Source organism: Gorilla gorilla, chromosome 2 (assembly GCF_029281585.2).
Source record: "Gorilla gorilla gorilla isolate KB3781 chromosome 2, NHGRI_mGorGor1-v2.1_pri, whole genome shotgun sequence".
In the NCBI taxonomy this organism is placed as follows: Eukaryota; Metazoa; Chordata; class Mammalia; order Primates; family Hominidae; genus Gorilla; species Gorilla gorilla.
Window position 1 is genome coordinate 84,403,676 of NC_086017.1, and position 19,050 is coordinate 84,422,725.

General features: G+C 36.8%; 1 protein-coding gene across 9 annotated transcripts in view; it reads right to left on the reverse strand.

Moving 5' to 3' along the window:
• The window catches only part of CNTN3 (contactin 3), a 383,448-nt gene that overhangs the window by 268,552 nt on the left and 95,846 nt on the right, over positions 1-19,050 (reverse strand). The gene's annotated exons all lie outside the window — the stretch shown is intronic.

Sequence of the window (19,050 nt, forward strand, 5' to 3'; positions counted from 1 at the left end):
AGCTGACTCGGGGCAACTTTGCACCACAACATCACCACACAATTAGCCCTTACTAATCCCCACCATCCTTTAAGAAAGCAGCTTGCTATCCCCCTTAGTCTCTGATCTTTACCTGATCATTACTTTCATCTATCAGGGGAAATTGCCAAAGGAAAAAAAAAAAAAGCTTCCGTTTCCCTTTTTAGGAAAAAGCAACTTCCAGAAGAAATGGATTTTAAAATTGCTACTAACACTCCTAATTTAAAAGAGGCAATATTGCTATTTTCTTCATTTTTGCCCCTCAGCCAATTCACTGAATAGAAATAATAAGTAAAAACAAAAATGCCATTCTGTTCTATTAATTGAATTTATGGTCCTAGAAAGTCGAAAATATTTGTGATGTCTTTTTACAAATATTTGTAAATATACTGAACATTTCCTAACATTTTTCTAGTGTAATAGCTTCTGATTTACTTCTGATAACATATATTTCATTATTTATGAGATGGGATAGCATCATTTTTTTCTGACAAATTCTGATGTATGCACAGCTTGAAAGCAATAATGCATTAACATAATGGTATAAATTTGGAAATAACAGGAAAGTTGGGGAGATAAACCAAAAGAAGAAAGGTTAGTAGAGATAAGAAAGCAGTGGTTTAAACTAAAAAGGTAAAGAGAGGTGTTCAAAAAATTTCCTCCAAGTGGTCACAATAAAAACTCAAATGCCCATCCTATCATTATCTAATAAAAGTCATGTCCCAAACGATGCTACATGGCTTCTCCAGAGGTCACTATTAATTTTAAATAAAAATGTTAAACTACTAGGAGCATTTCCTTCTGAGATCCTTTTGAGAGAAGGATAATAACTACTAATTTGCTAACATTTATTGAACCAGGCACCATGAACTATGTGCCAGGCACACTAAGCAGCTATTTACATCCTTTGCTTCTCCTATTTCAATCTCCCCTGACCCCAGCTCCTGATCTCTGAGGTCTAGCCACACTGCTCTTGTTCCTGCTTCTCAGACACGCTGAGCTTCGTGTCACTTCTGGGCTCACACATTTGTTCTTCTTGTGTTCTGGTTTCTTTTTGTCATTCAGAATTTAGCATAAATGTCACCTTCTCAGCTTAAATGTGACCATCCGCATTCTCCCTCATCTAAAGTCATTATACACCCTTCATTTCCACCAGTCACAGATATCAAAGCACATCTCACAACCTCACGAGATCTTTCTACATAAACACTACACATGTTTATGTATGTGTTTGTTATTTATTTGTATCGAATTCATTGCTGTATACTCAGCTCTTAGAACATGGTAGATATTCAATATCTGTCCGGAGAATGAATAAGATGAATGAAACAATCCTCATAATACCTCTATATGAGGCAGATACTATTTTACAGCTAGTGATTGATAAAGCTAAGATTTTAATTTCAGAGCTCATCTTCTCACCTTGCACATGGTTTGGCCTCCCCAGAAGTGAGGCCTAGAAAGGTTAAATGACCTGACCATAGTAACACAGTTTCTTAGTGAAAGACCTGATATCAACCCTAGTCCTCATATTCTTGGTTTGTTTCCCTTTCCATGAAGCCACACTGTTCTCAATATGGTCAGAGGTGAAAATTAACCAACAGCCTGCTTTTTCAACTTCAGTATTTCCTGATGGCGCTGGAGTTAATGGCCTATGAGGCACATATCTGCCATCTCTGAAATGTAAGGCTCCTAAAGGCTTTCAGGCCATCAGCAGCCATTTGGGAGCCTCCAACGCCTCTTAAAAAGTAAGTACAAAATAATAATCAAACGTGACAGGTCAGTGCATGCTTCATACTCAGAAAAGAGACAAGGCCTCTCAATCTTGCTTCACGGGAATGAAATAGGTGATGAGAGATGCTGGGTTTCATGTTCTAGTCTCTTGCCAGCAATATAAACTTAAAAGGAATAGATTCTGAAGTCTCTGCTAATCTAAAAGAAATTATCCAACATTTTCTTCAAAACGAATTTTCATCCTCAAAAAGACAGAGCCTTGACTATTCACACAGCTATTCATAACCAGTAAAAAGCACCCTGTCTGAAAACAGAAGGGGGCCTTTTGCCTAACTAATGGATTCAATGTAACATTCAGATTGATGCTAAACTTTACTTTTTGTGACAGGGGCATTTTTTTGACATGCTAGCCTGGCTCCAAAGCTCCATTTTAAATGTACAACCTAAAATAAGGGGCATATCACACTTCCGAACAGGACTAATAAGTCCAAAAATCCAATCCTAAGGTGTTATTTTTCCCCCCTAACACCTACAGGCAACAAAGAATAACTGCCTTTGAATGTAAGTACAAGCTTTATGAGCTCCTAAGGTAATGTCACGTAAAAGATCAAACTGCAGACGATCAATTCTAATGGTCATACTCTATACAATTTTTATGCAGACTGACAAAGAAAACATAGGCAAGGGATTCTGGGCAAGCTGCATTACTCTACTAAAAGAAATGAAATTCCTAAAAGACAATTATGGTATCTGAAATTCCTAGGGAACAGGAAAGCACATCCTATTTTTCCTTACTGATTTATGTCATATCTACATGGAAAACAAAAACCAGCAGTTTTTTTATATGTTTTTGAAATGCAGCAGTGCATTTCAAAACACAGGGTAAATCACAACAGGGTGTAAGGGTAGGCAATGCAATTAAAGACAGAATGTAAGAGGACATAAATTTAGAAAGGAATATTCCATGCACTTACAAGGCATCAAACCCAAACAGAATGAGCTCTAGCCTGGGTCAAAGAAAGTAAAATCATATGCCGCCAATGAAATAAGATCTATATTCTAGGTCCCACTATTCTTTAGGAAAAAACTTTTAAAAGATGGAAACTCTTTTTAGAAATGAGATATCTTCTATTTTGGCAATGGTAGTTTAAAGCTGGAAAATGCCAAAGAAACAAGACCAAAATAAAATTCCATTTATATGCTTCCAATGTCAGAGGAAGATAAAGTATTCGATCTTAGAATATTTCATTTCTTTAACAAATATCTGAATGCCAGACATGTGCCACATGTGAAAAACTGGCTGTGGCAGATGCTGCTGGTAGTCCACTCAATAGCTATCACCTGCCCTTCTTTCCAGCCCTTAGAGTCAGCCTTTCACTGTGGAGACTGAAAGCTCCAGAGATACTAGCTTTCCAGAACTCTTTGTCATTCTCGGCTGGGAAGCAGGGTAGCCAGGGGAGATTGGCTTATGAGACCACTAAAAGCCCAAGAGGGTGTATTCATTTTCTAGGGTTGCTATAACAAAGTACCACAGACTGGGTGGCTTCCAAAACAGAATTTTTTGTCTCACAGTTCAGGGGGCTGAAAGTCTGTATCAAGGTGTTAGCAGAGTTGATTTCTTCTGAGGGTTGTGAGAGAAGGATCTGTTCCAGACCACTCTGCTTGGCTTGTAGATGGCTATCTTCTCCCTGTATCTCTCTTCATATCATCTTCCCTTTATGTGTGTCTCTGTGTCCAAATTTCCCCTTTTTTCATATGGGCACCAGTCATAATGGATGAGGGCCCACTCTAATGACCTCATCTTAACTAATGACATTAGCAATGACCCTATTTTCAAATAATAGGGTACTGGAGTTCAAGACTCCAACATGTGAATTGGGGATGGGGGTGGGGTAGCAGCACGATTCAACCTTTAACAATGGGTTAACCTGCTAAGAACTTCTAGATAAAAGTCTCTACTCTGATTTTGTTTTGAAGTAAATAAAATGCTGACCTTGCTTTGCTTCCTTTTTGATATGGAAATTTTCACATGAGGAAAGAATGCTGGGAACAACTGCGACCAAGTGGACACCATGAGGGAGAACACTATACGTGTGTGTGTGTGTGTGTGTATAAAATATATATTTATATATGTGCATAAATACACACACACACACACACACACACACACCACACACACCACACACACACACACGGTATGTTACAGAAAAGGCAACCCAGAGCTCTCACATCTTTGAGTTCCTGAACCAACATGAACCACATAATTCCAAACATCATGTGTTGGAAAAATAAACCTCTAATGCATTTTGTCACCTGCAGCTAAAAGCTATACTGTAACCAATGCTCTAGAAAAAAAGGAAAAGGTAATATAATACACTTCAGATGAGAAAGGAAAATAAAATACTTATTAGGAATAACTAATGTGTCTGTTTTCCACATCTGGAAATGTTAGCAAGCAATTAAGTTAAAAGAAAAAGTGCTAGAGTATAGCATGCACCTGGAGTATGACAGCAAAATAACACCAATAAAAGTGATGAAAACCCTTTAAATTGAGAAATTAATAGTTCACTACATGATTTTTCTCATTGCATGGGAAGTGGCATTCAATAATTAGGGAATTGGAACTGACAGGGACTGGTTAAGCTTCACAGGACCTAGAAATAAATGTTCAAGTAAAATGATACCGCTCGCTGGAATGGCAGAGCCCTTTCAAAGCATGGAGATTTTACCAGGAATTGCATTCATCCTCTAATTGCAACCTGCCTAAGGAAACACAAAAATGTCCACACATATAAAAATATATGTACAAAATGGTTTGTGTTTAAGGTTAAGTATCTTGATTTTGGCACTTTGCTTTCATAAATTAATCGCAGAGTTTGATTAAAGGTATGATCTATTTCACTGGACTGATTAACATTAATCTGTACTATAATTCCATAAAAGAAGAGGACTTGAGAGTACTTCTAAAAGTGCCCAGTGTTTTATGTTGATACTGTTTAAATCCAACGGCTATATTTTTGCTTGTTGAAATGTTCTTTACAGTTGAATGAAAGGGTTAATTTATAGTTATAGTGCAGGACATAATGTTTTTGGCAGAAAAACAGGGTGGGAGGAGATGGGTTGGAGTCTTGGGAGATTAAAATGTTTTCAAAGTACTTCATAGCTTTCTGTATTTAAATTCACGCTATTTTCTTTTTATGAATGTGAGCTTTAATGTTTTTGAACCTCCATGACATCCTTCTATAATTCTCAGACCATAATTATACCTTTCTTGCTAGACAGCTTAATAGCAACCCCACATGATTAAAAAAAAAAGTTAGAATGCCATTGTTGGATGCAATATGCAATGTGTACAATACACCAGGAGAACACAGTCAATGGTCCACTTATCTGAAAAAAAAACAACACTTACATTCCCTCTTTCTATTATACTTTCATTGTACATTTTTAAAATGTGCAAATTCACAAGGTTCTCACTCACCATATGAAAAGAGTGCATTAATCAACTCTTTTTAAAATATTTCTTTAACACATTACTTTCAAAGGTTTTAATAGAGATGATTTCATTTCTATTATGGAACCCATTATTTCTAACAGTTTCTATTCTTTAACAAAGGGTTCAGGTCAAGGCCTGTTAGGACCAGACACAATTCCCTTTATGTATCTTAGAATGTTTCATATCAAATTCTAGTTCAAGGTCACTGTTTCTATGAGCAAATAATTACCCAATGAAGAATTCCTTTTGTAAATTAGTTGTAATGGAGAAGCTATTAAGAACTAATACTAGGCCTGGTGTGCTGGCTCACACCTATAATCACAGCACTTTGGGAGGCCAAGGCAGGAGGATCACAGGAAGCCAAGAGTTCGAGACAAGCCTGGGAAACATAGCAAGACTCCATCTCTATAAATAAATAACAATTAGTGGGGCATGGTAGTGCATGCCTATAGTCCCAGTTACTCAAGAGGCTGAGATGGGAGGATCACTTGGGCCCAGGAGTTTGCAACTGCAGTGAGCCATGAACACACCACTGCACTCCAGCCTGGGCAACAGAGTGAGACCCCATCTCTAAGAAAAAAAAAAGAACTAATACGACTTAGTGATTGTATTTTGTAGTATTTTACAGCTGTAATCTCATAAAGTAGAAAAGAGCATACTCTATTCCTGCCCCAACTTTAGTAAGCAGAAGCCAGCACTGTGTTTGTAAATGTCTGAGTGTATAAACACCATCTACTTCTCCCTCCCTGTTTCTTTTTCTTTTCTTTTCTTTTCTTTTTTTTTTTTTTTTAAGAAAGAGTCTTGTTCTGTCACCCAGGCTGCAGTGCAGTGGCCCAATCTTGACTCACTGCAACCTCCGCCTCCCGGCTTCTAGCAATTCTTCTGCCTCAGCCTCCTGAGTAGCTGGGATTATAGGTGCAAGCTGCCACACCCAGCTAACTTTTTGTATTTTAGTAGAGACTGGGTTTCCCTGTGTTGCCCAGGCTGGTCTCGAACTCCTGAGCTCAGGCAATCCATTCGCCTCGGCCTCCCAAAGTGCTAGGATTATAGGCATGAGCCACCGCACCTGGCCTCCCTGTTTCTTTTTCTTAAGTGAGGATCCTGATTTTATACTTCCAGACTACTGAGAGGGATTGAGTCGGGTTGTGGGGTAAGATATGAAGGTCTAAGGAAGCAGAACAGAAAGGATAACTGATATGAGTAGGCTTTGTGTCCCCACCCAAATCTCATCTTGAATTGTAATCCCCATAATCCCCATGTGTTGAGGTAACTGAATTATGCGGACAGTTTCCCCATGCTGTTCTAGTGATAGTGAGTGAGTTCTCATGAGATCTGAAGGTTTTATAAGAGACTCTTCTCCCTTTGCTCGGCTCTTCTCCTTCCTGACACCATGTGAAGAAATGCCTTGCTGCTTCTTTGCCTTCTGCCATGATTGTAAGTTTCCTGAGGCCTCCTCAGCCATCTGATTCAATTAGGCCTCTTTTCTTTATAAATTACCCAGTCTCTGGCAGTTCTTAATAGCAGTATGAAAACGGACTATTACAACAACTTTCCCCAAAATGCATCTGGAACTATGGGGTGTGGAGATTGGGGTATGTCTTAGAGTTGCCTAGGCTTACATTTGTTAAATTTATTTTTAATTGATTCACAATTAAAAATGTAATTATCATCATGATTAATTGTAGACACAGTAAGCATACAACTGATAAACATACAACTGATAAAGTAAACATACAACTGATAAAAAGATTTCTTCAAATAATACTAATCCTTACTGCACGCTGGACTGTTAACTTTTTTCCTTTATATTCTATTCTACTCTATTCTATTCCATCTGATGTGCTTTATCCTACTTTTAAAAATGCTAGACATAAACTACTACTATGTTCATATCATCACAACATCAACGGGTTCTTATCCCCAATTTGATAAGCTTTGGTCTAGAAACCTTCTCTCCTGCCACCAGTGCCCCAGATTATTTTAGGAGGGAATGGGTGACAACTGCAAGATATTTCTTTCATTTCCTTTTCTTAGGAATGAAACTAACCTTGGCAATGTAAGAAAAAACATAAGCATCTTAAAAATCGAAAGAGTATCACTGGGCCCAAGATACAGTAAAGACAAGAGAGCCCTCCTCAAATCTACTGAACTGCTACCTCTGTAGCCTCAGGGAGAAGAGAAATACTGTGTATTGCCAATAATGTTGGCAAACAAAAACATATTTTATTTTGTTTTCAGAAGCATTGTTTCTTAGAGCTATACAGTATGGAACAAAATCCCTCTTCATTATATATTCTTAGTTAATAAACATATGGACATTCTAAAATGTCAACCTATGGAGGGAAAATAAACATGGGATGCTAGGCCCAGTATTACACACTTTGCATTTGCTAAATCACCTAATTCTAAGTGACTATTAAGCACTCTGAATAAAAAAGTGGTGCTCCTTTCCTTTCTTTTTTTTTTTTTTTTTTGACATGGGGTCTTGCTCTGTTGCCCAGGCTGGAGTGCAGTGATGCAACCTCCACATCCCGAGTTCAAGCAATTCTCCTGCCTCAGCCTCCTGAGTAGCTGGGATTATGGGCACACGCCATCACGCACAACTAATTTTTGTATTTTTAGTAGAGACGGGGTTTCGCCATGTTGGCCAGGCTGGTCTCAAACTCCTGACCTCCACCTGCCTTGGCTTCCCAAAGTGCTGGGATTACAGGCATGAGCCACTGTGCCCGGCTTCCTTTTAATTCCTATTGCTTTCCTTAATAATGGCACAGATTATAAATAAGTAACCCACAGGGCTGGAGAGGATGAGTTAAACCGGAATCTCTCTACACTTTTTTGGTACCACCGTTTTGGAAGAAGCATTTGGCAGTATGTATGAGAAGCCACCAAATTGTGTAAGGAAGTCTGAGGAAACTCTGCTCTCAATTCTTTCATTCATTCTCCCTCATTATCTCCCTTGTAGTAATCGTTCCTCATTCTGAATTCCTACAACAATGTTTGTGTATTTTACTCATCACAACATCATTATCCTATAATATATTACATTTACTTGTTTTTCACTCTTATCCTCATCCCCGGGCTTTATACTTTCAGAAGATAGTGACCATATTTAACACACACTTCTTCTAACCTCTTAGCATACCTATTTTATATACATATATATAAGTTTTCATATATATACATATGAAAACTTAGTAAATTAGCAATTGTCTGGGAATCTCCCTGGGTCTGTAGGTGTGTTTACTTAAGCATCATTGCAGATGGTTTTAATTTACAAAATGTTATAGCTGATCACAGAAAGACTTCGGACTTTCCTGAGACCACCCTAATCAGATTCACTTAACTCCAACTGTAATTTATGCATCCAACTATAAAACAGTTCATTATATAAAAATATGAACATATAACGGAAGCGAATTCAGTAAATGTGTCTATGACTCTCATGAAACACCTTCACTGTGTCCTTACAGAGGCAGTTATTTCTGTCAGGCAGTTTGCAGATTCTTGATCATCTACACCCCGTGCACACCCTTCTGAGTACCATCAGTACAGGTACAAGACAGGACTAGCTTCATGAAAGTACATACAAAAATAGCACTTTCAACAGCAATAGCGCCCTAATAGTAATCTTTTGCAAACCTCAGAGTGCTGAACTAAAATCCTTTTCTGCATTTTAATGACTTGTTTGAAAGTAACAGCTGCCTGAGACATTAAAACAAAACAAAACAGAAATGCTGAGTTCTGCTTGGTGTTTCACTTACTCAAATCTCTAAGAATGTTTACTGTGGTTAAAGTTACCTTCAGGAAGGGTCAGCATTTGCAAAGGCCTTACTATTCCTACGGAATGTATCTTTTGGCAAAATATCCCCAAATCTATGAGAAATCATTTATGCAAGCTATGAATTTAGTTAACAAGTAATCAACAAGCAATTCTTACTTTAATCTAAATCTTCCAAAGTTAGGATTCAAATCAGTCACCTGCTGGCTGCCTGGACACATTCCACATCTCGGTCCCTTAATCTCCGTTTGAGCTTTGGGTCTGCTTTTCAGATAGAACCTGGGCTATTTTGTTTTTTTCAAGTTTTTGCAAATCACAAATTCTACAATCATATGATACGTATATGACCTATCATAGATATTGGGAATTTAAGTTTGCAGAGCTGCACGATGGTGGCTATTGGGCCAAATCTATCTTGAACACTTCTTAAATTTGGATCAAAGAATTTCAGGAGGGGAGAAAACACTTCCTTTAAATTGAATGGCTTCATTTAAAAAAAAATCCGGAGATTTAGGCCTAAGGTCAAATTTCACCTTCTTACAAACAAAAAATCAAAGGTCTAGCAATCTTCAATTCAGCAGTTCCATATTGACAGAGCACAATTTCCATATTCATAGACTATAGCCCTACAGGGAGTAAGACACCCATGGATGTCAGCAAGAAATTCACATATAATTACTTGCAAAATAAGTTGGTTTATCAAATAACATATCTTGGATTGATTTATGTCATTCTTCCTCCTGGAATATTTTTGCCCTTTATCCTTCAAGGCATAAAGTCTTGAAGGTACATCTAACTATAATACCACTTTATCAGAAATTCAATTCAACACATCTCTACAAGAAGTAAGATAAATAAATAAATAAATTAGCCTGGCGTGGTGGTGTGCCTGTAGTCCCAGCTACTTGGGAGGGCTGAAGCCAGGGGATTGCTGGGCCCAGGTGTTCAAGGTTATAGTGAACTATGATCTTACCACTACACTTCAGCTTGGGTGATGAAGTGAGACCCCTGTCTCTAAAAACAAACAAAGGAACATTTCATAACATGTGAAAATTATACAAAATTTGAATTTTAATGTCCATAAATAAAATGTTATTGGAACACAGCCACACTGACTTGTTTATATATTGTCTATAGCTGTTTTACACATTACAAGGGCAGAGTTGAGTAGTTATGACAGAGACTACATGGCCCACAAAGCTGAGAATATTTACTATCTAGCACATGTTATGAAAAATTCTGCTGACCCCAGCTTTAGGAAAGATCATGTCTACTAGGAGGAACAGCGACTCTGGACCACAATAAACATGATTTTTTTCCCCACTAATATTCCATTTAGCTTTAGGCAAGTCATTCAAGCTCTCTGAGCCACTGAATTCTCTACTGTTATATGGGAATGATATCTATAACATAGGATTTTTGATGCAAAGATAAGCAGTATTTTTTTCATTGCAGCAGTGGCAATGCAATAAATGTTATTTGATATTATTATTGCATATTGTTTACTTAGCGTTGCATCAAACTTTTAATTACCTCTGACTGAGGAATCATAATTTATGGGAAGCAGTCTACTATGGGATTTTATTCACTATAGCCTCCTATATACATGGCCTGAAAAATAGGATGGAATTGTCGTTATCTTCATGGTAGTTGTGAATACTGGTACCTGTGTTCAGTTATCTGGTTTGAGCAAATAAATGCAAGTATTAAGTCTGAGACAAAAGGTTCCTATTAATCTGTGGAAGGTAGTAACTTCAAAAAGAGGGGGAAAAGGGGGAATCAGTATAATGCCCACTGGATCAGTTCTCATTGAGAGACAATTCTCCAGCAAGTATTTACTTTCTACCCCTTCTTCAAATAATTACTCACCAAAGTAGTATCAATGGGAAACTCAACAAAATAAGCAGCAAAGAGCTTTCAAAAACCCCATGAGGCAGAAAAAAAGCATTAGATTCTTTTATACTGTTATTTATTTTCTCCCATAATAGAAATAACGGCCATAGCACTGAGTATTCTCATTTGTTTGGCTGCATAATCAAGCAAAAAAAAAAAAAAAAGAAAGAAAGAAAGAAACATGTCATTTGTGGCCTTGTATATACCGCAGTAAAATTATTCCTTAATGAAAAAATAGATGTTCACTCAGAAACCCACACAGCACACTGTTCAACAGTCAATGCTTCATAATTATCTACATAATTATGCTCCACTTAATACCACTTCTCTCTCGTTTTGTACATATGTCTGAGCTTAAATATCGCTTGCAAGTGTGCAGACACTTGCTCACACACACTCATGGGATAAGAATGAGAAGTTCTATTTTGCCATAGAGTGAAGAAGTCATGCAAGGTATTTTAATATCCACTAAAAATTTAATAATGGAAAACTTATTTGGAGACAAAATCTAGGAGCTCTGCTTCAAAAGCTTAAGGCTAACGTAAAAACACACAAATGTTGCCATCTCCCTTTACTTACTGGGTGACATACTCAGACTGCCCTTTAAATCAAAAAAGTTTTCAGAACAAGACAGAATGAATGATGTTGCCATGAACAAAGTAAAAAAGGAAAAGACTATTCCCAGGATTCACGTGCTTTTGGACTAAAACGTTAATCGTACCAGTGCTTCCATGTCCACAAGTGACACCAATCAATGTCACAATGGCAGCAACTGATCCCAGAGTTGCCTGATGCCTTAAGTTCAGCCAATAGCAGCTTTCACCACAACCTCCCTGCTTATAAGATTGGAGGAGCAAATAATGTACACATGCTTAGAATAAACAATGAGTAACTAACCAGAGCCATTTATAAAATGGCAGCCTACATATTCCACTCTCTCAGGTCAGCAGACACTAGAAAGCTGTCCAGATAAAGAAATCAAACAGTCACAAAGTTCAGGGAATATGGTTTCATGTGTTAACACACCATTTCACACCCCCATAACTAGCCCTCAAGAGCTTCCACAAATAAGGGCTGGATCTTCAATGGCTGTGCGAGGAGTCCAAAAAAAAAAAAAAAAAAAAGAGCAGCTTCCTAAAAAGAAATAGTTTCACAAGGGCACTCACCATTAGCTGAGGCCCAGGTCAGCCTGTGCAAAAAGTTTGTTTTGAACTGTCCTTGTAGTTAAGAGGAATAAATTGCCTCCTATTAAAGTGACAGGTAGGAATATTACTTTTGTCACCCCTAGTCCTATAAATAAAGTAAGCCCAGATGGTATAAAGAGAAAGTAATAAGTCAAATGCCAAGACAAGAGCTTACTTCCTTAGTTGCCAGGCAGAAGTTGGAAACACATTGGGAAGTCTAATGGCCAGCTAGGGGTACAGAATTTTTTTGACTTTTTTTTTTTGGTCAACATCAGGTTTATTATTTTCCTTCTTTTCAAGTGATAAATATCAACAATGTAGTATAACCAAAAATCAGTGTTTAATATTTAATAAAGTGTTATTTTTTGAAAACTAATAGAACATTGAGGAAAGATGTCATATTCACCAATATTTCAGCCTTAACCGTCTAACATGAAATCACATGTGCATAGTGGGATCACAATGATACAAAATTGGACAACTGAATTTGTAATGCAATGGTAGTGATAATATGCTCCAATAATTGTCAACAATTTGACAGACCAAGGAATCAATAAAAAGGATGTTGAATAATCTTCATTTATGTATTTATCTACTGATAGAGAAATAAATTCTAACAATCTCTCCATTTCTAGAAGTCATTTGCCATTTCACTGTACACTCTTCAAAGAAATTAATATGATGTTTTTGTAGCCATTATTAGTTGGTCTTAAGGCAAATGAAAAAACTGGCAACCATTACACAATCAGCCACCTTAGGAAAATATCTGGGCTATACTTTTCCTTACCACAGTTGGCAAATAACTTCTAAAAGTTGTTCATTAACGTGACACTGCTTTAAAATGATAAGAATAATACCATAAAAGATAAAATGACTCTATCTTCTCCCATAGTTTCATCCAATTACACAACCAGATGCTTATATATGTAGGGATGCATGTGTAACTTGATTTTTCTCTACTGTATATAGTTCTTGCAAAATAATTTTAAATGCAAAATATCTCTATTTAAAATAGTATCCAGTGTTAGATTTGTAATCACAGAGTTCTTTCACTATGCATTGTCTCAAACTTAGTATTGGTTGATATTCAAAGGAAGCAAAATGCAGAGAAGTGAAAATAAATTGTTTTACATACCTATCTGTGGGAAAAGAGAAGACACACAGCAACTTAGGCCTAACAAAACAAGAGCAGGGAGCTCTGCCAGTTCTCAAATTAAAATATGCAACCATTTTTCGAGTTAGAATTTTGCCTCAAAAGTAATACAGAATGCAGAAATGGTCCTTAGAAATGAATATTTTCTTATGTTCAAGCTTTGAATTTCTGGATGCGGGGAGGGAGTTGGGTATGTGGGAAGTTTGAAAAGAATAAACACTGGAAAAGTCCTCTAGTTAATAGAGGAAGGGACCCTCAAGGGATACCCCACAGGATTTTTCACTCCATAGAGTCTGAATGTTATATCAAGCAAAAAGAAAATTTTTAAAACTCAGAGGAAACAGAACATAGAAAGTATGTGAGAGATAGACACTGCACAGTTAAAATGAGAATTACAGAAAAACATATGTAAAATACCTCACACAGGGCCCACCTCTGAAGATGGTCAAGTGATAGTGGTCATTACTTGTATGCAAGCTTCAAGACAATGACTGGTAACTGATAATCATGAGGAAATGGCCTCTTTCCACACTGGTGAGCATTTTCATACCATCAAACTCATATCATTATTGGCAAGATGGCATACACATACTATAAAGGAAATACACATCCTGTTTAAGGACCCAATCTCCCAAATACTCAGTAGTGGGTGAAATAAATCAGCAAGAATTATTTGACGCAAGAAACCATTAGTATGTGTTCACTATTCATTCCGAAAGAGCAGTGTACAGTCTTCAAGAGGGAAAAACAAGGTAGGTCAACATAGCAGCCAGGGCTTGAACATATCAAATATCTACACTGTGAATGAAATTCTGATTCACTAAGCCAGTTGGCATGTCAAGGAAATTCCTAGCCAGTTGATCTCAATGAACCCTCAAGTTTTGTTTGACTTAGAAGCAGCTCTATCCGAAAGAATTCATTTTCCTTTCAGCAACCCAGCCTTCCTGGGAAGTTCAGGGTTTGACCATTCACTTAAGGCTTTTCACCTTGAGAACACTTATTAGTTGAAAATCTTCAGAGATATTTTCAAAAGACAACTCTCCTCAACTCCTCTCAGTGCACACCCAGGTCTTTGTGCACACACACATCTGTCTCCCAGTCGCTGATAAGTATCAACAGTCTCCCTTACCCACCACCAAGGAGGAACCACTTGGTTCTTTTCTGTAGAAGAATGTACAACACACCATACAGATGAAAGGTTAGTGCAGCTGAAAACCCCCTAGATGAAAATTCAGGCAGTCTAGAAAAAGCTTTACTGAATCAATAACAAGCTATGTGACTTTGAACAAGCACCTGAAATGCTCTAGATCTCACTGTGCCATCTACAACATGGGCAGGCCTGGAATGCACACAGATATGCATGTAAATACAGTTGACTTCTGAACTACACAGCTTTGAATTGCACAAGCCCACATTTGCATGGATTTTCTTTTGCCTCTGCCACCCCTGAGACAGCAAGAGCAACCCTCCTTCTTCTTCTTCCTCCCCAGTCTACTCAATGTGAAGATAATGAGGATGAAGACCTTTAGGATGATCCACTTCCACTTAATGAATAGTAACTACATTTTCTCTTCCTTATAATTTTCTTAATAACATTGTCTTTTTTCTAGCTTACTTTACTGTAAGAATACAGAATATAATACATATAACATACCAAATATGTGTTAATTGACTATTTTATTGGTAAGACTTCTGGTCAACAGTAGGCTCTAAGTATAACAGTTAAGTTTTGGGGGAGTTAAAAGTTATACATAGATTTTCATACTTGGGGGGATGGTCAACACACCTATTGAGATGGGGCAGAGATCCTTCTTAGGGGCCTGCCAGGCCTTCCCAAGCATAGAAGTAAAGAAAAATCTTGAGTTCCTTCAACGGAAATTCCAGGCGCTGAGCTAGCCCTGATAAGTAAATGAGCAACTTGGTAAGTAAGAACATAGTAATAGCTTAAAACAATATCCAAGGAAGTTGGAGTCACAAGATGTCTGGCTCCTCTAGAAACTAAAGGCAACATGTTAATATATGTCCCTGAGCTGTTTTTCAGTAAGAGGGAACTTTACCAAATGGAACCTCTGGCCTATAGACCTCCGATAAGGGGGAAATGAGGACTGAACCCTGGCCACAGTTCCTGGTTCTAAATTTCTTCCTGAGGGCCCCAGAGGAAGTCATGCCCACAGGCCAGACCTTAACAGTCCTTTCTCCTGACTCCAAGTTTTTAGACAAAGCTTCACTTTCTTAATGAAACTCAAATCAGAGAGCCAGAATCCATCTAGGAGAGGGACCTGTAACCTCCCTCTCCTCTTGCTTCAAGATACCCACCTTTTTAGGCCAAACCAATGTATAACCTGCATGTGCTGACTTACGATCTGGCCTTTAACTTCTGCTTTTCTGAAATTTATTACTACCTTTAAAAACTCTTGCTTATAAGCCACTGAGGAGGTCAGGTCTTAAGTATAAGCTGACCAATTCTCCTTGCTTGACTGCCTGCAAATAAACACTCTCCTTTCTCCCACTGCAAAGCCTTGGTGTGGATGTTTGGCTTTACTGCACCAGGAAAGCAGACGGTTCATTTACTGAACTGTCCGTTCAGTAACACTAACACCCATATTGTGCTAGGGTCAACTGTATACATGTGTACATGTCAGTAAGTATAATTCAGTTTTATCAAAGTATTATGGACCTCAATGTATTTTCTTCCCCCCTTAAAGCCCTACATTCCAGTAATTCAAGGCTTCCTACTCACAAGCCTCAGTGGCTTTTCCTCAGACATCCTCTTCTTCCACCTCTCCCTTTTCCTGAACTGCTTCCTCAATTTCCATGATATCCTGCTGCACTAGAGATCCTTCCACATCTCTGTTCAATCTTTTGTAAGCTCTCCCACTTCACCCTAGGTTCCGGCCTGCCCCTTTCATTTAATTCTCCATACTTCATCCTTAAACCTTCTCCTCTGTTGCTGTCACCAGGCAAACACCTCCCTATCCTGATCTCCTGCAATGATACCCACCCCTTGTGAATATACCAGCTTCCATTCTTTTGCTTTCAACAGACTTCCTACTCAGGGGTATTTAAAAACACTTTTATGTGATGAGTACTTTAAGACAGCTTAACACTTAGGCAACAGTCAATTAAATTCATTTGAGTGAGCACTTTATTTGCAGGAGTCAGTTAACTAACTAACAGATACTTTTGAGACTGCTATTTTAAGAACTAAATAAAATTGTGGGTTGTATTTAACCTTAAATGTTTGTTGAACTCTAATAGCACTTGCAATATATTTTTTAAGTTCCCCACATGCCTTCTTAGTCACCATGAAGCTTACAAAATATCCAATATGTGGAGTAATCAATGATCAAGGTTATAAGAACAAAATACACCAACAGTGTCCGCATCTTTTACTGATTCTCACATGCGTACTCTGATAAACTGTCAAGATTTAAATGGTATAAATGAAAAGCAATTCAAGATTTAGTCTGCTGCAATAGAGGGGATGATTTGAAATAAGTTTATCTGTAAAAACATGGAGAAAGTCAAGATTTATATGCAGGGATCAGTGACATCTCCATTCCACCAGTATCAATGCTATCAAATCATATTACACTGTGTACAAATACTACAGAAGAAATGACAGCCACTTGAGTTTATGACAATTGCTTACTCGAAGTGCCACATCCAACACCACAAACTCACAAAGTTCCAAATCTGCTTTGAGATTAACTGCAGTCCAGAGGCATTCTTGATCATTTTCTCAGTGATTGTAAGAGTGGTGTTATTAAACCCACCAAATGAAAAATACTCCTCAATCATTTCAGGAAGAACTTGAAAAGTTTATTTTGCTTTCAAAGCATTCCTTAATCACTATTAAGGGAAGACTAGTACAGAAATTCATTCACATTTGCATGACATAGAACAGAAGAATGCTATGATTGAAAGCATTTGAAGATGTGTGTCAGCAGTCTTGGGCTGTATTTGCATACATTGCAACTATCACTGTGAAAACAAGCAGCCCAAATATGTGAATTTTGTGGGCATATGTTGTCCATGACTAAATCTACAATACTAAAGTAAGCCAATGTTCCTGTTTGGTGACCATGTCTTTTATCCTTCATTATAGTATTGATAATTTTTAAAAACTAATTTCATGAAGGTAATCTAAATTCTCTCATATAGTATGATCTGTAGTCTCAATTATAATAGGCTTAAGTGTATATTTATATGGACATAGGCCTCCACTGCCTTTCTAATTCCCTAAAGAGGAAAACATAAAGTTCAGGGGTCCACACGTTACATATATTTGCATGTATAATTACACACACATGGAAACATATGTACATATATGTGCAAATATATATAATTACATACAATTTGTCACATGTAAATTAATCCAATTCTCCCTTACAAATCCTTATAACGTTTTACCACCATATCTAGAGAATAAGTTGACCTTTAAATTCTTTATGATGTCTTCACATCTTACTAAAGTGGACACTGCTTTTTCTATATATTTGTTCGTAAATATGTAAAACATTTCTCAAAAATGCTGAAACACAATACAAATCGCACATAATGTAAAATTACAACTAAAAATGTGAAACCTTTTAAAAGCTGATCTCATTTTCTTTTGCTGCCTTTCTACTTTCTAAGAATGTCTTCCTCTTTCTGAGTATGTCTTTCTGTGAAAGTCTCCTCAACTATTTGGAAAATTTCAACATTGCTTTTACAAAATTTCATATCATAAACAGTAATACTGCTGCAGTATATTTTGTGTCACTTTTTCTCCTTTTCCTAAAACAGAGATTACATTTGAAACTTTATAAATGAAGAAAAGACTCCAAGAATAAAATATTTTACCATATTGAACTTTTTCCAAAGCCCATTTGAAAGTCAGAAATTTTTAAACAACTATTCTTTTTGTCCTCAGTACTTGATGAGTAGCAGTCAATGAAAATGTTTTAGGAACAAAATTGAGGCATCACAGTAAAAATGTGTAAAAACTACAAAAAACCTCTTTCTTTTAAAAGTTAAAGATTTTAATCTGTAACTATTATTGATTATGGATTTTTGCTATATATTATCATGTAAATCTTTGAAGCATGTTTGAACTTTGACATAAGAGCCCAAAAGTCTATTCCAATCTATTCATGTCTTTAAATAACATGCGTTTTACCTGACTACTCCATTTGGCCTCATTCCGCACTTATTTTCTTCTTTTAGAAAAGTCTCAAGCTACTTTTTTCTTAGGTTCCTCAGGTATCATGACGAAATTATGTTTATGTAGAAAAGTGGTCTTCTAAGGAGATGAGTATTGAATTTTAGGAGTAATGCTTTCTATGACTTACTTTCAAATGGGTTAGCCAAAATAAGTAGACAGATTAAAAAAAAAGGAAAAAGCACACATTCACACACATATATACAGAAGAAATACAGTAAAATGGTACAATAGCTACATCTCAATGATACCTACAGATGTATTCATTCATTGTATTATTATTTCAGCTTTTTTGGTGCTTGAGAATATCATAAAAAGAGGGAAAACAAAATAAAATAAACAAAAAGTTAGTTTTATATACACTATTTTAAAAAAACTCTTCACTTACTTATTTCTCCAGAAAATAAAATAAAATTAACAAAAGAAAATACAACAAATGATTTGTAATAGTTGCTTTTGTATGTGTCAAAGACGATAATTTTTTTTCATTTTTTTCTTTCTACTTTATTCTAAATTTCAAATTTTCCAAAATTAAAAAAGAAAATTGTATCTATATTCAGTTTTGGTCCTTTAGATAAGTTATTTGCTAAA